Source organism: Salvelinus sp. IW2-2015, unplaced genomic scaffold (assembly GCF_002910315.2).
Source record: "Salvelinus sp. IW2-2015 unplaced genomic scaffold, ASM291031v2 Un_scaffold1418, whole genome shotgun sequence".
NCBI lineage: Eukaryota > Metazoa > Chordata > Actinopteri > Salmoniformes > Salmonidae > Salvelinus > Salvelinus sp. IW2-2015.
The window spans coordinates 122,186-140,566 of NW_019942894.1; the positions used below are offsets into that span (position 1 = coordinate 122,186).

General features: G+C 43.5%; 1 long non-coding RNA gene across 3 annotated transcripts; it reads left to right on the top strand.

Annotated features, from left to right (window-relative positions):
• Positions 1 to 3,792: 3,792 nt before the first annotated feature.
• On the top strand, positions 3,793 to 6,417 carry LOC139024364 (uncharacterized). Of its 3 annotated transcripts, none has more exons than XR_011475643.1 (2): positions 3,793 to 4,262; positions 4,453 to 6,417. It is a non-coding gene; the product is annotated as an uncharacterized lncRNA (long non-coding RNA). The 3 variants fall into 3 exon arrangements; XR_011475644.1 differs by having other exon boundaries at positions 4,460 to 6,417; XR_011475645.1 differs by having other exon boundaries at positions 4,711 to 6,417.
• The last annotated feature ends 11,964 nt before the right edge of the window (positions 6,418 to 18,381 follow it).

The window sequence follows — 18,381 nt, forward strand, 5'->3', positions numbered from 1 at the left end:
TGGGGTGTTGTGAGGAGGACCGTCTGTGGTGAGGTTTATGGGGTAGCCTGCCTCCTGGCTGGGGTGTTGTGAAGAGGACTGCCTGTGGTGAGGTTTATGGGGTAGCCTGCCTCCTGGCTGGGGTGTTGTGAGGAGGACTGTCTGTGGTGAGGTTTATGGGGTAGCCTGCCTCCTGGCTGGGGTGTTGTGAGGAGGACTGTCTGTGGTGGTTGCCGAGGAGATTGATTAGGACGAAGAGTGAGGCACAACGTTACTTTCATCCTGACGACCCCCCCAACAGCTGTAAATCCACTGACCAGAACCACCTCTGATGATGGTTTGTATATGTCCTGACAGTAACATTAACGGCCTCCATATCAGATGCGTTACCGCTCCATGTGTACAACTACCTACGTCATGACATTTGACTTAACTTCCTCACCTAATATTCCTCTTGTGGAGATGGCCAGAACCACCTCTGATGATGGTTTGTATATGTACCGACACAGGATGATAGACGGCCCTGGGCCTTAAGGTGTGTTCTGTTCTATGGGCTTTATAGGAGCCGTGTGACTCGGTTGGAGGAGCGTGGTGCTTGAAACGCCAGGGTTGTAGGTTCGATTCCCACGGGGGACCAGTATGGAAAATGTATGCACTCACTACTGTAAGACGCTCTGGATAAGAGTGTCTGCTAAATGGGCTCCCGAGTGGCGCAGCGGTCTAAGGAACTGCATCTCAGTGCTTGAGGTGTCACTACAGTCCCTGGTTTGAATCCAGGCTGTATCACATCCAGCTGTGATTGGAAGTTACTTAGGGTGGCTCACAATTGGTCCGACATTGTACATAAAAATGAGTTCTTAACTGACTTGACTTGTTAAATAACGGTAACTTTTTATTTTATTTTAATATTCAAGTGTAATCATAACATTTCACTTTACATTAATACAGGAAAGGTCTCATAGCAACATCTTTCACTAAAATGTATCTTGTGGATAGAGTTGGAGAGGTTCACTACAACTAGTGAAGGAAAGGTAAGGTTGACCAGAGTAACTAACCACTGTTACATGTTGCCTTCAGTCCAGTAGGAGATTAAACTCTACTGACCTCTAGTGAAATTCCTACAACACTACATCTACCAAGCAGATAACAGGCACTGGGACAATCCTCTTCTCACCTCCTTCTCAAAAAGCCATTGGAGGAAGAAGGTCAGAGAGGCGGGACCTCTGACCTTGTCTTCCAATAGGTTTTGAGAAGGAGGCGAGGAGCGAGGAATCAAGGAACTGTTGTGTTGAGAACTGATGTGTCTGTTGAAGTCCGGGCCGTACCGTGGCAGAGGCTGCCAGATTAATTCACCCCAATCTGAAAAGATCAACTGTCAATTGGATCATGAGAACATTTCGTCCCCCCCCCAAAAACCGGTAATCTGCAGGATATGCACTACGCTTTACCATTACATTTACAGTAAATGACATATTGCAATGCATGTAAATTCACAAAACATGTTACAAGTATTCCTACAGTATGATCTATTGACAGTATACTCTGTTCGACCCTCAGAATTGACAGAAGACTCCATGGTGGTGTCCGTGGCTGTGTAATGACCGACCAGCAGGATGTGGGCCGTGGTGGGCCGTACCGTTACACGGTACTGATGCTAGTTACCGGACTGGGGTCTGTTACACGGTACTGATGCTAGTTACTGGACTGGGGTCCGTTACACGGTACTCGGATGGCTAGTTAATCTGGGGACTGGGGTCTGTTACACGGTACTGATGCTAGTTACTGGACTGGGGTCCGTTACACGGTTACTGATGCTAGTTACCGGACTGGGGTCTGTTACACGGTTAACTGATGCAGTTACTGGACTGGGTTGTTTACATGGTACTGATGCTAGTTACTGGACTGGGGTCTGTTACATGGTACTGATGCTAGTTATTGGACGGGTTCTGTTAGACACGGTTCTGATGCTAGTTACTGGACTGGGGTCCGTTACACGGTACTGATGCTAGTTACTGGACTGGGGTCTGTTACATGGTACTGATGCTAGTTACTGGACTGGGGTCTGTTACAGGGTTACTGATGCTAGTTACTGGACTGGGGTCTGTTACACGGTACTGATGCTAGTTTGGACTGGGGTCTGTTACAGCGGTACTGATGCTAGTTAATGGACTGGGGTCTGTTACACGGTCCTGATGCTAGTTACTGGACTGGGGTCCTGTTACTGGTACTGGATGCTAGTTACTGGACTGGGGTTGCTTACATGGTACTGATGCTAGTTATTGGACTGGGGTCTGTTACATGGTACTGATGCTAGTTACTGACTGGGTCTGTTACATGGTACTGATGCTAGTTACTGGACTGGTCTGTTACATGGTACTGATGCCTAGTTACTGGACTGGGTCTGTTACATGGTACTGATGCTAGTTACTGGACTGGGGTCTGTTACATGGTTACTGATGCTAGTTACTGGACTGGGGTCCGTTACGGTACTGATGCTAGTGTACTGAGCTGGGTCTGTTACACGGTACTGATGCTAGGTTACTGGACTAGGGTCCGTTACATGGTACTGATGCTAGTTACCGGACTGGGTCTGTTACAACGGTATCGATGCTAGTTACTGGACTGGGGTCTGTTACACGGTTATGATGCTAGTTAGCTGGACTGGGGTCTGTTACATGGTCTGATGCTAGTTACTGGACTGGGGTCTGTTACATGGTACTGATGCTAGTTACTGGACTGGGGTCTGTTACATGGTTCTGATGCTAGTTACTGGACTGGGGTTGTTACTGGACTGGGGTCTGTTACAGCTGGTTCTGATGGTAGTTATTGGGACTTGGGGTCTAGTTACTGGACTGGGGGCTGTTCATGTACTGATGCTAGTTACTGGACTGGGGTCTGTTACATGGTTCTGATGCTAGTTACTGGACTGGGGTCCGTTACATGGTACTGATGCTAGTTACTGGACTGGGGTCTGTTACACGGTACTGATGCTAGTTACTGGACTGGGGTCTGTTACATGGTACTGTCTGTCTGTCTTTCTGTCTGTGGGTGTATTGGTCCTTCATTACACTTTAGAATCTGTAATTGAACTATTCTGCCTGTAGATGATCCTGTAGGTTAAGATTTCTCAACAAACCCTGGAACACACAACCACAAATCTACAATTCCTGTCCAACATGCTGGTTATTGATAGTGTGGCTCAACAAACGAGACACATCCCAAACCTAATTCACTCACTCTCTCCATCAGTAAGAGAAGTAGAAAGCAGGCTAAGTAAATATTTTAAGTGTTGACATATTATAAAATTGTATAGTAAGAATCAGTCATTTCTACAATTACAGCAAGTTTGTTCCTGGTCAGTTCTAATTTTATATTTTTTAAAAGGGTTTCAATAAACATCTTCCCGGAATGATTCAATACATCGTCGTGATAAATGCAGTAGCAATTCACATGTAGTCTACAGTGCTGCAACATGGCATGTTTCTCTTAAGATACAGTAGAGGTTTATTTTCGATGAGTCAGGGAAGTTCTTCATAGTTCCACACTGCAATGCACCCCCCTGAACCGTCTGTCGGGGGTTTTGGAGAGGAATAAACATTGCGCATGTGAGCTGTGCGTATCAAAATGTAATCATGGAAGAGTTTGAATAGTCAATAGTCTCGAAACGACGATAGAACATGAAGTAGTTTCGCATTATGTTTTTGCAAATTAAATGAAAAATAATAACAGAAATTGAATAACACACATGTAAAACAATAATGTATTCTACATAAAAACATTTTCATATATTCTTCATTGAGTCGCAAGTTTCACAATTCCAAATGACATGTATACTCACCACTGTGCTTCTGAAGTATCGGTGTCTTGTCTAGACGGAAAAAAGCGAATGTTTAACGAGGTCGTTTTTTGGGGGGGAATCTGTTGGGACTTCTCGCTGAGGCCGTTAATCTGGTCTAGTTTTACCCGGTGGGGAGTCGCTCCTCGCAGCCGCACACGGAACGGGGCGGACTCCGTCCACCACAACATTTCATTTACTGAGACTTTCTAGTCACCGGCATGACGGTGAATGTACACTAGATAGCGGTATATTACCGCGGGCCGCTTAGGCCGCACATTGTGACTGGCTTGTGGGCAGCATAAAGCAGCATGTTCGATTGTGAGTCAAGAATTCAGCTGAGCAAGTTTGTATGAAGGTCTGGTTATTAAATGGGTACATAGTTCAATAGTAATATACTCTAAAACGCCGTTTCCAATTGTCCACATGGCTGGGAGAACCTATTCACGTAAGTAAATACATTTAGAAAATGTAAAAAATAAATAAAACGATGTATTATTAGCCAACTGGCTACAGTGCAGGCCAACTCAAATTCGTTCCTAAATGAGCTAGCTAGTTGGGTAGCTAGCCAACTTCACATACTGTATAGATAGCTAGCTAAGTGAATTTAATATCACCATCTATCGTACTATCTCCAGGAGGCAGGTCCAGATGGGGTGGGTATCATTTGTGGAACGTTCCAACTAGCATCTGTTCCAAAAACTTCGTAAATAACAAGGATGCCAAGAAACAACGCATACAAAGTAGAATGATCAAATCACCTAGCTAACTAGCTGCCAAATAGGAGAACTCAACGAAATGTCCCACTCCCTACCCAGTATCTTATTCTGCCGTTATACAACTTTGTATGCGTTGTTTGTTGGCAACCTTGTTATTTAACAATGTTTTTGGAACAGATTCCTGTTGGAACGTTCCACAAATTTATACCCACCCCAACTGGGACTGCCTCCTGGAGGAATTCAGGTGTGTGAAGGTTACCTGTGTCCTGCATAACTTCATGAGGATGGACACGAGGACCAGGAGGGGATCTGCAGCTCGTCGCTGTGTGCCAGAGGAGAAGTCGGGTGCTCTGCAGGATGTTTCAAGGATGGGATCCAACAACACAGCAAGACAGGAAATCCGTGTGTGTGAGATCTTCACCTCCTACTTATTCAAAGAGGGTGCTGTTCCCTGGCAACACCATAGACTACACTATGCTCAACCAAAGGCTCTTTCACATTGCAATAAGAGTATTCTTCCATTTACTTAACTATGTCAACTGCAGTTATTCAATTCATAGTTTCTCTCCCTTTGATTTCTACTTCTCAGGTGAGGGTGCTGTTTAGGTAAGGGTGTGATGTCTGTACAAAAACAGGCTATTTTAAATCACCCGTATTGAAAAAATGTAGAACAATTAGATACCCTATAACCCACACACTCATGTATCAATCTGATATATTGTGTTGTGCAGTAAGCAGGCTCAGGTGTATAACTGTGGCTCCTCCCACCTTCAGAGAATAGGCAAGAGGGCCAACCATGGAGAATAGTAAGACACTTCATTATTTCTATAACTACGCTATATTGTTTGTCCTTGTGTGTCCGTTCATGTTTTTCAGCATAAAGTACTCTGCAGCCACTTAGTGTGGTGGACACCAGGTGAGGCCACACACAGATTCCTGTTGAACTCTGTCTTTAACCACCTTATTTTCTAAATAACAGTCTCTCTCCTTCACTTCATCCCTCTCTCTTCTCCCTAAATCCTCTAGGTTATATCAGCTGTGTCGGTGAACCCCTCCTGCATCTGAACTGGCTACATAGAGGGCACAGCATGATTCAGACGTGAGAGGTCACTTGGTCAGGTCAACAGGAAGTATTATTAAAAGAGATGCTTTACATTGAAATACAGACAGAGATGCAGTAGTCCCAGAGTTAATGATCCAAGGTCAGTTTTGCATTTCATCTGATTAATATGATGACTAACAATGTTAGAATAAAAACAAGGCTTAATCATGCTCTCTCTCTATCCTTCTGTCTCTCGTCAGCAGATATGTTTTGATGTGAGAGAGGATGCCAACCCCCAGTCCTATCATCGCCACCTCACCCGCTCTGAAGATAAGTGTCTCTAGTCGGCCCGAAGGTTATGTAATTGTGAATGTAACAGTTTAACTTTAGTCCGTCCCCTCGCCCCAACCAGGGCGCGAACCAGGGACCCTCTGCACACATCAACAACAGTCACCCACGAAGCATCGTTACCCATCGCTCCACAAAAGCAGCGGCCCTTGCAGAGCAAGGGGAACCACTACTTCAAGGTCTCAGAGCAAGTGACGTCACCGATCGAAAGGCTATTAGCGCGCACCACCGCTAACTAGATAGCCATTTCACATCGGTTACATGATGAACTGAGAGAATATTTGTGTTGATTCAATTATGCTGCCTTCTCTGCTCCAATGTTCTTACCTCTTTCCCTTTCACACCTCTCTCGTCCTCTTTTTTTATAACGCACGACAGATGTGCATCGTAGTACAGATTGAACTTGTATTCATAATATTACAATTATAATATTTATAATGCATGTTTTTAACACCTGGATAATGAACTTTCAATAAAGCGTTTCACATTCTCTACTGGTTGAAATTAAGTTTCTCATTTGATGAAATACTCCACCTGTCCTGTGTTTACCAGATCAATGCAGATGAAGGGCATTAGATATTGAGATGAAATGGTTTTAGAGTATTTACATGATGCATAGGAAGTGTAGTGTACTGTTTTTCTGTATATATGAATTACAAAATCAGCCTTTAAATAGTTAAATCCTGTTTCTAGTCTATTTGTTACAATGTGTAACCATTGATGTCAAATCAAATCAAATCAAATTTTATTAGTCACATACACATGGTTAGCAGATGTTAATGCGAGTGTAGCGAAATGCTTGTGCTTCTAGTTCCGACAATGCAGTAATAACCAACAGTAATCTAACCTAACAATTCCACGCTACTACCTTACACACACACACAAGTGTGAAGGGATAAAGAATATGTACATAAAGATATAGATAGTGTGGTACAGAACGCAGGCAGATGCAGTAGATGGTATAAGAGTACGTATATACATAGAGAATTGAGTACTGTAGGGTATGTAAAACATAAAAGTGGCAATAGTTTAAAGTGCGCGCTAGTGGTACATGTATTGCAATAGAAGATGGCAAGATGCGTAGATGATATAGACTACAGTAATATTACATATAGAATGGGGTTAATGTAGGGTATGTAAACATTGGTATTAAGTGCAGAAATGGGCTATCTATGTTAGCGTGTGGTGCGCGCTAATAGCCTTCGATCGTGAACGTCACTGCTCTCAGACCTTGAAGTAGTGTGGTTCCCCTTTCGCAAGGCCCGCTGCTTTGTGGAGCGATGGGTAAACGATGCTTCGTGGGTGACTGTTTATTGTGTGCAGAGGGTCCTGGTTCGCCGCCCTGGTTGGGGCGAGGGACGACTCAAAGGTTAAACTTACATTCACAATTACCATATGTCCCAGACCCAAGATTGGTAAACACTGAAGTGTATAATTGTATACATACATGCAGACCACCGAGCAATCAATTCAAAACTGGAATTTGATTACTCCCTGTGACTTGGATATATGACTGAAAAATTATCTCAAAAGACAGTCATACCTAAACTGCACCTTTTATTTGCCAAGGTAGAGTACATAATCAGTGAATATATTTAATGTACCAGGCTACATGTGGGGATCTCAGCATGTAATTTAAACACATGATATACGACTGCATCCTTGGCACACAGTATATATTCTACTCAATCCATAGTCTCATTATGTCATTCAGCGTTTTGAAATGATACAACTGGCTATATAGCTGAGGTCATAGTAGTTCTGAACAATAATGCTATCCAAATCGGCTTAGATAGCTAGCTACACATCCATAGCATACGGGTATTTTTATCCTCCCACATATAAGCAAGAACATAGCTAGCAACCGTTATTTAATCCTATCTGCATTGCATGGCAAATATCAGCAAGGCAAGCTTACAAAATTGTACATTCAATTTGCAGTAAATGCTTTAGCTAGCTAGATTCTATACATCCACTGTTTCACAAGACAGTCTGGTTTACTGGTTGTTTCAGGAGTCCATAAAACATTAAACAACCAGAATTACAATTTCATACTCACGTCACAACACCCAAAAAGCTAGCCAGCTAGTTGGCTAATGTTAGATAGTCAGCTAGCATGCTAAATCTCGATTTTCGTAAATTAACGTTATGATTAAAAATATATATATAATAGTTTGTCTCTACATTAACTAACATATTCCTGTAAACTGTATTTTTTTTTGCATGATTCGTTATGACGTTAGAATCACTTACATTTGCTTCCATCGTAGTATTTTTGTCAGCCATCTTTGCTGAAGAAAGTCTCCAGCCTTGGGTCGCATAGCGTTAAATTCGTCATGGAAACCACTCGATATGACTGGTCATCGCCCAGCGGTCGCTGTTGGAGATTTGTATAACGTTGGGAAAAGTGTCTCTTTTTCACCGCCTCCCACGCCACCTTCGCACCGCCCTCTCCGATTCTCTTCCATTGAAATGAATGGGAAGCGGTGTTTCACCGCGCGGCATCCTGTGCTAGAGAGATAAACCATGGGCGACGCCGTCCGCGTCTTTTCCCCCCCAACGCAGTTAAACCAAAACTACGCCCCGTTGTTCAGCGGAGCGTTCAACTACGCTTTGAGCGCTCTCCAAGTCCGGAAGTGAATATAACGTAGCGCGAAATTTCAGTCACTGATTAATAACATTTGCCCTTTGTATTTCAAGATTGAGAAATATAATGTAGCGACCCGCACAGACAGCTGTGTGTTATGTGTTAGGCTAGGAGGTGGTTGTGTTGTACTGACCAGTACCCRGTGTTCGCGGGGTCCGACATGTCAATCAACCTGCTATCTGCCAATCACGGGAATGCCTGGAATGTTCTGATGCCGGGCATCCTGGTGGTTGGCGGAGTGGCGTGGAGGGGGGTKKGGCAGGGGGGTGGAGCATTGGAAGTTAAGACCAGGTTCAGCCTTTGTTCTCTCTCTCTTACGTCTGGGCTTCACAAGAGAAGGTCACGATTGGCTTGTGGGTTATCTGTCATCTATTTGGCGTGTGCTACGGCCCAAACAGTAGCCTGTGTAAAGTTGGTTTAATAAACCGTCAATTCAAACGCAAACTCAAGCCTCTGTCTGGACAATTGTTCATTTATGATCTAGTCAGGTCATTACAATAATAACATAATGTCGTGGACCGAGCTAGCCATTAACGTCCCTTAACGCTCAAAGACAGATTAAATGGCTGTAGCATAGCGTATTCGACTAAATGATTAGATAATAAGTATTTGAGAAATTATGAATAATAAGCATATGCTTTTACCTGCCAATAGACTACTAATGATAATAAAACAACTTCAAATACCAAGCTAGTAATGTTAAGTAGTCTAGGTTAACTTAACTGACCTTCAATTGAGGGAATTCAGCAGAGTTCTCTGAGACATTTTTACAACTCATTGAAACTCTGAAAATAAATACATGGGCAAATGTTACCAGACATAATAATAGGCCTGCATTACAATAGGCAGCTAATTGTTCAATTACACTTTCCATCCTTGCGTCTTTCTTTTCCCCCAGGTGCATTCGCCTATGTTTCGACCAGAAGCGGTGCCTCCGCTTCGTAGGCGTAGGCGTGAACTTATTCAAGTAAGTCGGTAAATAGATTTTTATTTTATTTTATTTTAACTATGTGTTATTAGCTATTGTAAAAGGTTGCGTCAATCGAATCTGGTATCAGGATAAAATGTGATTCAGAGTCACCGAATATACTTTAATTATTTTTATTTAACACAAGCGATAAATGGTAAATGCAATTTTCGTATATACGGGTTCACTGTAACACCACGCAGGGTAAAGCAGAGAACTGACTGAAATAGTACAGACATCTTCTTTTATACTGTGACAGAGGTAAGTTCCCGCTTCTGAGCTGGCCTGTCACAGTAGAGGCTGAGCGTGGTTTAAACTTGCTAGCCTATCGGTGGTGCCCAGGCTGGTCCCAGCCTCACAGCACACAGGATCCAGATATCCGGAAGTTTTTGTTGTGTAGCTGAGAATTTTCCATCTTGTCTCAACCTTGTGGTTAGCACAGTCGACACCCTCGATTATCAACAGCTTTTCTGCAGTCACACTACGTTTTGTGATTAACATGTCCTATTTCTATAAGGCATATATTTTTGTTAAAAAGAGAACAAAACCATCCTTCACACTATCTATTAGCTGTGTGTAGGCTAATGAGCTGATTGTTAGCTAGCTAGCTAGCTGCCTAACTTTACATACTACAGCTAAGTAAAATATCCTCAGTTAATGAACTTCATTCTTTGTTTGTTATCTTGATGTAGGCCTATTTATCATCTTAAATTAAATGCTTCAAATACTGCATTTGTAGATAACAGCAATGGAAGAGGGTAAAATAATGTTCTGCTCCAGCTGTCAGAAAAAGGGAATAGGTGTACAAGTTTGACAGGGCTATGGGATGACATTATCCAAATATTCTCAAATTTTAGACCCTAGAGAGGAAAACTATGAAGACAGACAGAGATATTATGGTCAGGGCTGTCTAATTGTAATCAAGTGAAGCCTGTTTCTTTGTGATGTCTGTCCTCAGATGTGGAAAGCTGTGAAAAGCCTGTCTGCAGATGAAGAGGTCCCAGTAAATGTCCCAAGAGACTGCTGCCACACTCTTGTATGCCAGGGGTTGTAAATGTTGTAAAGCACTAAATAAACTTCAGTTAGTGCTAAATACGGCTGCTAGAATCCTGACTAGAACCAAAAAATGTGATCATATTACTCCAGTTGTAGCCTCCCTACACTGGCTTCCTGTTAAGGCAAGGGATGATTTCAAGGTTTTACTGGTAACCTACAAAGCATTACATGAGCTTGCTCCTACCTATCTTTCCGATTTGGTCCTGCCGTACATACCTACATGTACGCTACGGTCACAAGACGCAGGCCTCCTAATTGTCCCTAGAATTTCTAAGCAAACAGCTGGAGGCAGGGCTTTCTCCTATAGAGCTCCATTTTTATGGAATGGTCTGCCTACCCATGTGAGAGACGCAGACTCAGTCTCAACCTTTAAGTCTTTATTGAAGAATCATCTCTTCAGTAGGTCCTATGATTGAGTGTAGTCTGACCCAGGAGTATGAATGTGAACGGAAAGGCACTGGAGCAACGAACCGCCCTGGCTGTCTCTGCCTGGCCGGTTCCCCTCTTTCCACTGGGATTCTCTGCCTCTAACCCTATTACAGGGGCTGAGTCACTGGCTTACTGGTGCTCTTCCATGCCGTCCCTAGGAGGGGTGCGTCACTTGAGTGGGTTGAGTCACTGACGTGGTCTTCCTTTCTGGGTTGGCGCCCCCCCTTGGGTTGTGCCGTGGCGGAGATCTTTGTGGGCTATACTCGGCCTTGTCTCAGAATGGTAAGTTGGTGGTTGAAGATATCCCTCTAGTGGTGTGGGGGCTGTGCTTTGGCAAAGTGGGTGGGGTTATATCCTTCCTGTTTGGCCCTGTCCGGGGGTATCATCGGATGGGGCCACAGTGCCTCCTGACCCCTCCTGGTGGCGGAGATCTTTGTGGGCTATACTCGGCCTTGTCTCAGAATGGTAAGTTGGTGGTTGAAGATATCCCTCTAGTGGTGTGGGGGCTGTGCTTTGGCAAAGTGGGTGGGGTTATATCCTTCCTGTTTGGCCCTGTCCGGGGGTATCATCGGATGGGGCCACAGTGCCTCCTGACCCCTCCTGTCTCAGCCTCCAGTATTTATGCTGCAGTAGTTTATGTGTCAGGGGGCTAGGGTCAGTCTGTTATATCTGGAGTACTTCTCATGTTTTATCCGGTGTCCTGTGTGAATTTAAGTATGCTCTCTCTAATTCTCTTTATTTCTTTCTTTCTTTCTCTCTTGGAGGACCTGAGCACTAGGACCATGCCTCAGGACTACCTGGCATGATGACTCCTTGTTGTCCCCAGTTCACCTGGCCGTGCTGCTGCTCCAGTTTCAACTGTTCTGCCTGCGGCTATGGAACCCTGACCCGTTCACTGTGATTACTATTATTTGATCATGCTGGTAATTTATGAACATTTGAACATCTTGGCCATGTTCTGTTATAATCTCCACCCGGCACAGCCAGAAGAGGACTGGCCACCCCTCATAGCCTGGTTCCTCTCTAGGTTTCTTCCTAGGTTTTGGCCTTTCTAGGGAGTTTTTCCTAGCCACCGTGCTTCTACACCTGCATTGCTTGCTGTTTGGGGTTTTAGGCCGGGTTTCTGTACAGCACTTTGTGACATCAGCTGATGTAAGAAGGGCTATATAAATACATTTGATTTACACATTTGATGCAGGTGTAAATGCAGGTGTAGAAGCAGGTGTAGAAGCATCTCCCCTTTTCTGAGAGAAATCAAAACTACCTAATACAAATATTCACCCTGTGTCCGTTTCAATACAAACTATTTGTATTTCAATAACACACATATATATTTTTTTTTTGTAACTTAAGTTTTGTTTTTCTTTAACATCGACAATACCCATAACTGTGTCCACTAGGACATGGGGGGTTAGACAACTCTTTGTCCACAGCAACATGAGAATCTGAAACAGTTGGCTGTTCCTGTATCTCTTTATTTATTTTCTCCTCAAGTGTCTCTGTACCACAGTGGTAGTTTAACCTCTCGACCTCGGGGAGGTCATTCTCACCCGTTGTGATGAGGCAGGCTGAGCCAGTGGTGGACTGAGTGAGGGGATGGGAGATGGCTGTCCTCACTGGTAGACTGGTGTGACTCTTTTTGTTGCTCTGCTGCTGTTTCTCTGGAATAGGTGACTCTGGGAAAAGCCTGAAGGTGTCGCCTGTTTCTCCGAGCGACGGTGCCGTGTTCAGTTTACACAACGTAGGATCTCGGCTCTGGAGATTTGCTGACGTCAACTGCTGGTGTTTTCCCCCATCCTTTCTCTCTGTCCAGCGTGACTCTGACACTCTGTCCAGCGTGACTCTGACACTCTGTCCAGCGTGACTCTGACACTCTGTCCAGCGTGACTCTGACACTCTGTCCAGTAGGGGGCGCACTGAATGCCTCCTGTTATAGAAGAACTGGTAAGCTTGGTTTGGCTTTCTGGTCCTTTTTGTTTAACACTGTTGTGGCTGATGCGTTTTGGTCGCAGTTTCCTCATCCAGCTTCGGGGAACGTTGTCCGGATCTGACGTCCAGTCATGAGTTGTGCTGGGCTTGCTCCTGTTGCGCTGATGGGTGAGGCTCGGTAGCACATCAGAACCAGAACCAGAACTTTACAGCTCTCTCCGCAGCTCCATTTGCCTGCAGGGTAATGGGGACCGGAGGTGGTATGAGCCAAACCCTACTTCTTGCTGAACTCCTTCAACTCAGTGCAGACAAACTGAGTAGCGTTATCACTAACCAGCTCACTAGGTATCCCCCATTTTACAAACATACCTTTTGAGGTGGGTGATGACCTGCTGGTTAGTGGTAGTGAGCAGGTGAGCTATTGCTATGTCCCTAGAATGATAGTCCACCACTAGGAGGTATGTCTTGCCTTCTAGCTCACACAGGTCGGCTGCGATCTTCTGCCACGGACCTTTAGGTAAAGGTGTCATGGTAAAGGTGTCATGGTAAAGGTGTCATGGTAAAGGTGTCATGGTAAAGGTGTCATGACAAGTGGTTCTCTATTGAGTTGGTTTGTTCTCTGTACAGAACCTGCATGACCTGCATCACTTTTCTCGCGATGTGACCGCTGATGCCCGGGCCACCACACCGACATCTATGTCTCTTTCTCTGCACTTTGTCAGCCCCCCCCCTTCCCCATGTGACCTTTTGTGTACCTGTTGTAGAACTTCTCTCTGTGAAGCCGGGATGACAATCCTGTCTTGATATAGCACAAGTCCATCCCGCTCCGATAGATGCGCTCTCCCTGTAGCGAGTAGCTTAGCAACGCCATTCTCTTAAACAAAGCATGACAAGATTATGACAATTATATATTCTGAATCAGGGAAAAAATGTTTCAAAAATAATTCCCCTTCTGGATTTCCATTTTTGTTGAGAATTGACCTATATGGATTGTGCTAAATGTAAATGTTTCTTACAGAAGAAATATGAAAAGCATATGCAATTAAAAGGGAACCGTTTGGAGATTATGGGTAAATTACTAGACCAAAGGTGAGGACACAACGGTTCACCTGATACACGACTGAATCCTAACATTATACTGTTGGTTTTATGCAAACCTCCCTTATCTCACCTCACTTGCTCACATTGTATATAGACTTATTTTTCTACTGTATTATTGACTGTATGTTTGTTTCACTCCATGTGTAACTCTGTGTTGTTGTATGTGTCGAACTGCTTTGCTTTATCTTGGGCAGGTCGCAATTGTAAATGAGAACTTGTTCTCAACTTGCCTACCTGGTTAAATAAAGGTGAAATAAATAAAAATAAATAAATTTGCATTTTACATTTTACAGTATTTATGCTGCATTTGTTGATAACTGTGAAGGGAGGCCTTCGTGTGGTGCCTGCCATCTCTGTCAGGAAGTGTGGGGGGGGGGGTGTGAGTATAACAGACTGGATGTTTAATGTTATGTTTACCATTATCCTACTGCTCAGTAAATTAATCAATATCATAATCCCATATTTCATTTAACTTATGGTTATATATGCATACTTTCACATTTCATCCTGATCTCTTATTCTTAAGTATGAATGAGAGTTATTATCTCGTGTTATAAAGTGTTCTCTCTTTGTTCCCTCTCTCTTCCTAGATCCCTGATCACGGGTGATGAGATGCACCTGCGACCGAGGGGAAGTGTGTACAGTAGCGGTGAAATCACTGGGGAAGCCATGTTACAAACGACGTGTTGTGATCATTGCGTTGTTTGCTCTATAACCTGTTAGTTCACATGCCTCGTGACTGTGATATAAAGGCCTAAAGGCTGAGACATTAAGAAAACACAGTGGCAGAATAAATTCAACCACACCTTTGTTTTATCAAAAAACCCGGCTAGCAACCTCTGTCCAGTGAAGTCCACAAAAGGATATTGCATGTACAGTACCAGACAGTTATATGACCTACAGCACGGTCAAGGTAATGTACAGTAACAGACAGTTCTACAGCATGGTCAAGGTAATGTACAGTAACAGACAGTTCTACAGCAGTCAAAGTAATGTACAGTAACAGACAGTTCTACAGCATGGTCAAGTAATGTACAGTTAACAGACATTACATGATACAGCACGGTCAAGAAGTACAGTACCAGACATTAACATGACCTACAGCATGGTCAAGGTAATGTACAGTACCAGACAGTTATATGACCTACAGCACGGTCAAGGTAATGTACAGTACCAGACATGTTATATGACCTACAGCACGGTCAAGGTAATGTACAGTACCAGACATTACATGACCTACAGCACGGTCAAGTAATGTACAGTACCAGACATTACTGACCTACAGCACGGTCAAGGTAATGTACAGTACCAGACATTACATGACCTACAGCAGGTCAAGGTAATGTACAGTACCAGACGTTACATGACCTACAGCATGGTCAAGGTAATGTACAGTAACAGACATCTATAGCATGGTCAGGTAATGTACAAGTAACAGACAGTTCTATAGCATGGTCAAGGTAATGTACAGTAACAGACAGTTCTACAGCACGGTCAAGGTAATGTACAGTACCAAACATTACATGACCTACAGCACGGTCAAGGTAATGTACAGTAACAGACAGTTCTACAGCATGGTCAAGGTAATGTACAGTAACAGACAGTTCTACAGCATGGTCAAGGTAATGTACAGTAACAGACAGTTCTACAGCACGGTCAAGTAAGGTACAGAGTAACAGACAGTTCTACAGCATGGTCAAGGTAATGTACAGTAACAGACATTACATGACCTACAGCACGGTCAAGGTAATGTACAGTACCAGACATTACATGACCTACAGCATGGTCAAGGTAATGTACAGTACCAGACATTACATGACCTACAGCACGGTCAAGGTAATGTACAGTACCAGACATTACATGACCTACAGCATGGTCAAGGTAATGTACAGTACCAGACAGTTATATGACCTACAGCACGGTCAAGTAATGTACAGTACCAGACAGTTATATGACCTACACAGCAGGTCAAGGTAATGTACAGTACCAGACATTACATGACCTACAGCACGGTCAAGGTAATGTACAGTACCAGACATTACATGACCTACAGCACGGTCAAGTAATGTACAGTACCAGACAGTTACATGACCTCAGCATGGTCAAGGTAATGTACAGTACAGACAGTTCTATAGCATGGTCAAGGTAATGTACAGTAACAGACAGTTCTATAGCATGGTCAAGGTAATGTACAGTAACAGACAGTTCTACAGCACGGTCAAGGTAATGTACAGTACCAGACATTACATGACCTACAGCACGGTCAAGGTAATGTACAGTACCAGACAGTTACATGACCTACAGCACGGTAAAAGGTAATGTAGTAACAGACAGTTACATGACTACAGCATGGTCAAGGTAATTACAGTAACAGACAGTTCTATAGCATGGTCAAGGTAATGTACAGTAACAGACAGTTCTATAGCATGGTCAAGGTATGTACAGTAACAGACAGTTCTACAGCACGGTCAAGGTAATGTACAGTAACAGACAGTTCTACAGCATGGTCAAGGTATGTACAGTAACAGACAGTTCTACAGCATGGTCAAGGTAATGTACATAACAGACAGTTCTACAGCATGGTCAAGGTAATGTACAGTAACAGACATTTACATTTACATTTACATTTAAGTCATTTAGCAGACGCTCTTATCAGAGCGACTTACAAATTGGAACGTTCATACATTTCATCCTGGTCCCCCGTGGGGAATGAACCCACAACCCTGGCGTTGCAAGCGCCATGCTCTACCAACTGAGCCACACGGACCATTACATGACTACAGCACGGTCAAGGTAATACAGTAACAGACAGTTCTATAGCACGGTCAAGGTAATGTACAGTAACAGACAGTTCTACAGCACGGTCAAGGTAATGTACAGTAACAGACAGTTCTACAGCATGGTCAAGTAATGTCAGTAACAGACAGTTCTACAGCACGTCAAGGTAATGTACATAACAGACAGTTCTACAGCATGGTCAAGGTAATGTACAGTAACAGACAGTTCTACAGCATGGTCAAGGTAATGTACAGTAACAGACAGTTCTACAGCACGGTCAAGGTAATGTACAGTAACAGACGTTCTCAGCACGGTCAAGGTAATGTACAGTAACAGACAGTTCTACAGCATGGTCAAGGTAATGTACATAACAGACAGTTTACAGCCGGTCAAGGTAATGTACAGTAACAGACGTTCTACAGCATGGTCAAGGTAATGTACAGTAACAGACAGTTACATGACCTACAGCATGGTCAAGGTAATGTACAGTAACAGACAGTTCTACAGCACGGTCAAGGTAATGTACAGTAACAGACAGTTCTATAGCATGGTCAAGGTAATGTACAGTAACAGACAGTTCTATAGCACGGTCAAGGTAATGTACAGAACAGACAGTTCTACAGCATGGTCATGGTAATGTACAGTAACAGACAGTTCTACAGCATGGTAAGGTAATGTACAGTAACAGACAGTTCTATAGAATGGCAAGGTAATGTACAGTAACAGACAGTTCTACAGCATGGTCAAGGTAATGTACAGAACAGACAGTTCTACAGCAGGTCAAGGTAATGTACGATAACAGACAGTTCTACAGCACGGTCAAGGTAATGTACAGTAACAGACAGTTCTACAGCACGGTCAAGGTAATGTACAGTAACAGACAGTCTACACAGCATGGTCAAGGTAATGTAAAGTAACAGACAGTTCTACAGCACGGTCAAGGTAATGTACAGTAACAGACAGTTCTACAGCACGGTCAAGGTAAGTGTACATAACAGACATCTACAGCATGGTCAAGGTAATGTACAGTACAGACAGTTCTACAGCACGGTCAAGGTAATGTACAGTAACAGACAGTTCTACAGCACGGTCAAGGTAATGTCCGTAACAGACAGTTCTACAGCATGGTCAAGGTAATGTACAGTAACAGACAGTTACATGACCTACAGCATGGTCAAGGTAATGTACAGTAACAGACAGTTCTACAGCACGGCTCAGGTAATGTACAGTAACAGACAGTTCTATAGCAGGTCAAGGTAATGTACATAACAGACAGTTCTATAGCACGGTCAGGTAATGTACAGTAACAGACAGTTCTACAGCATGGTCATGGTAATGTACAGTAACAGACAGTTCTACAGCATGGTCAAGGTAATGTACAGTAACAGACAAGTTCTAAGCATGGTCAAGGTAATGTACAGTAACAGACAGTTCTACAGCATGGTCAAGGTAATGTACAGTAACAGACAGTTCTACAGCACGGTCAAGGTAATGTACAGTAACAGACAGTTACAGCACGTCAAGGTAATGTACAGTAACAGACAGTTCTAC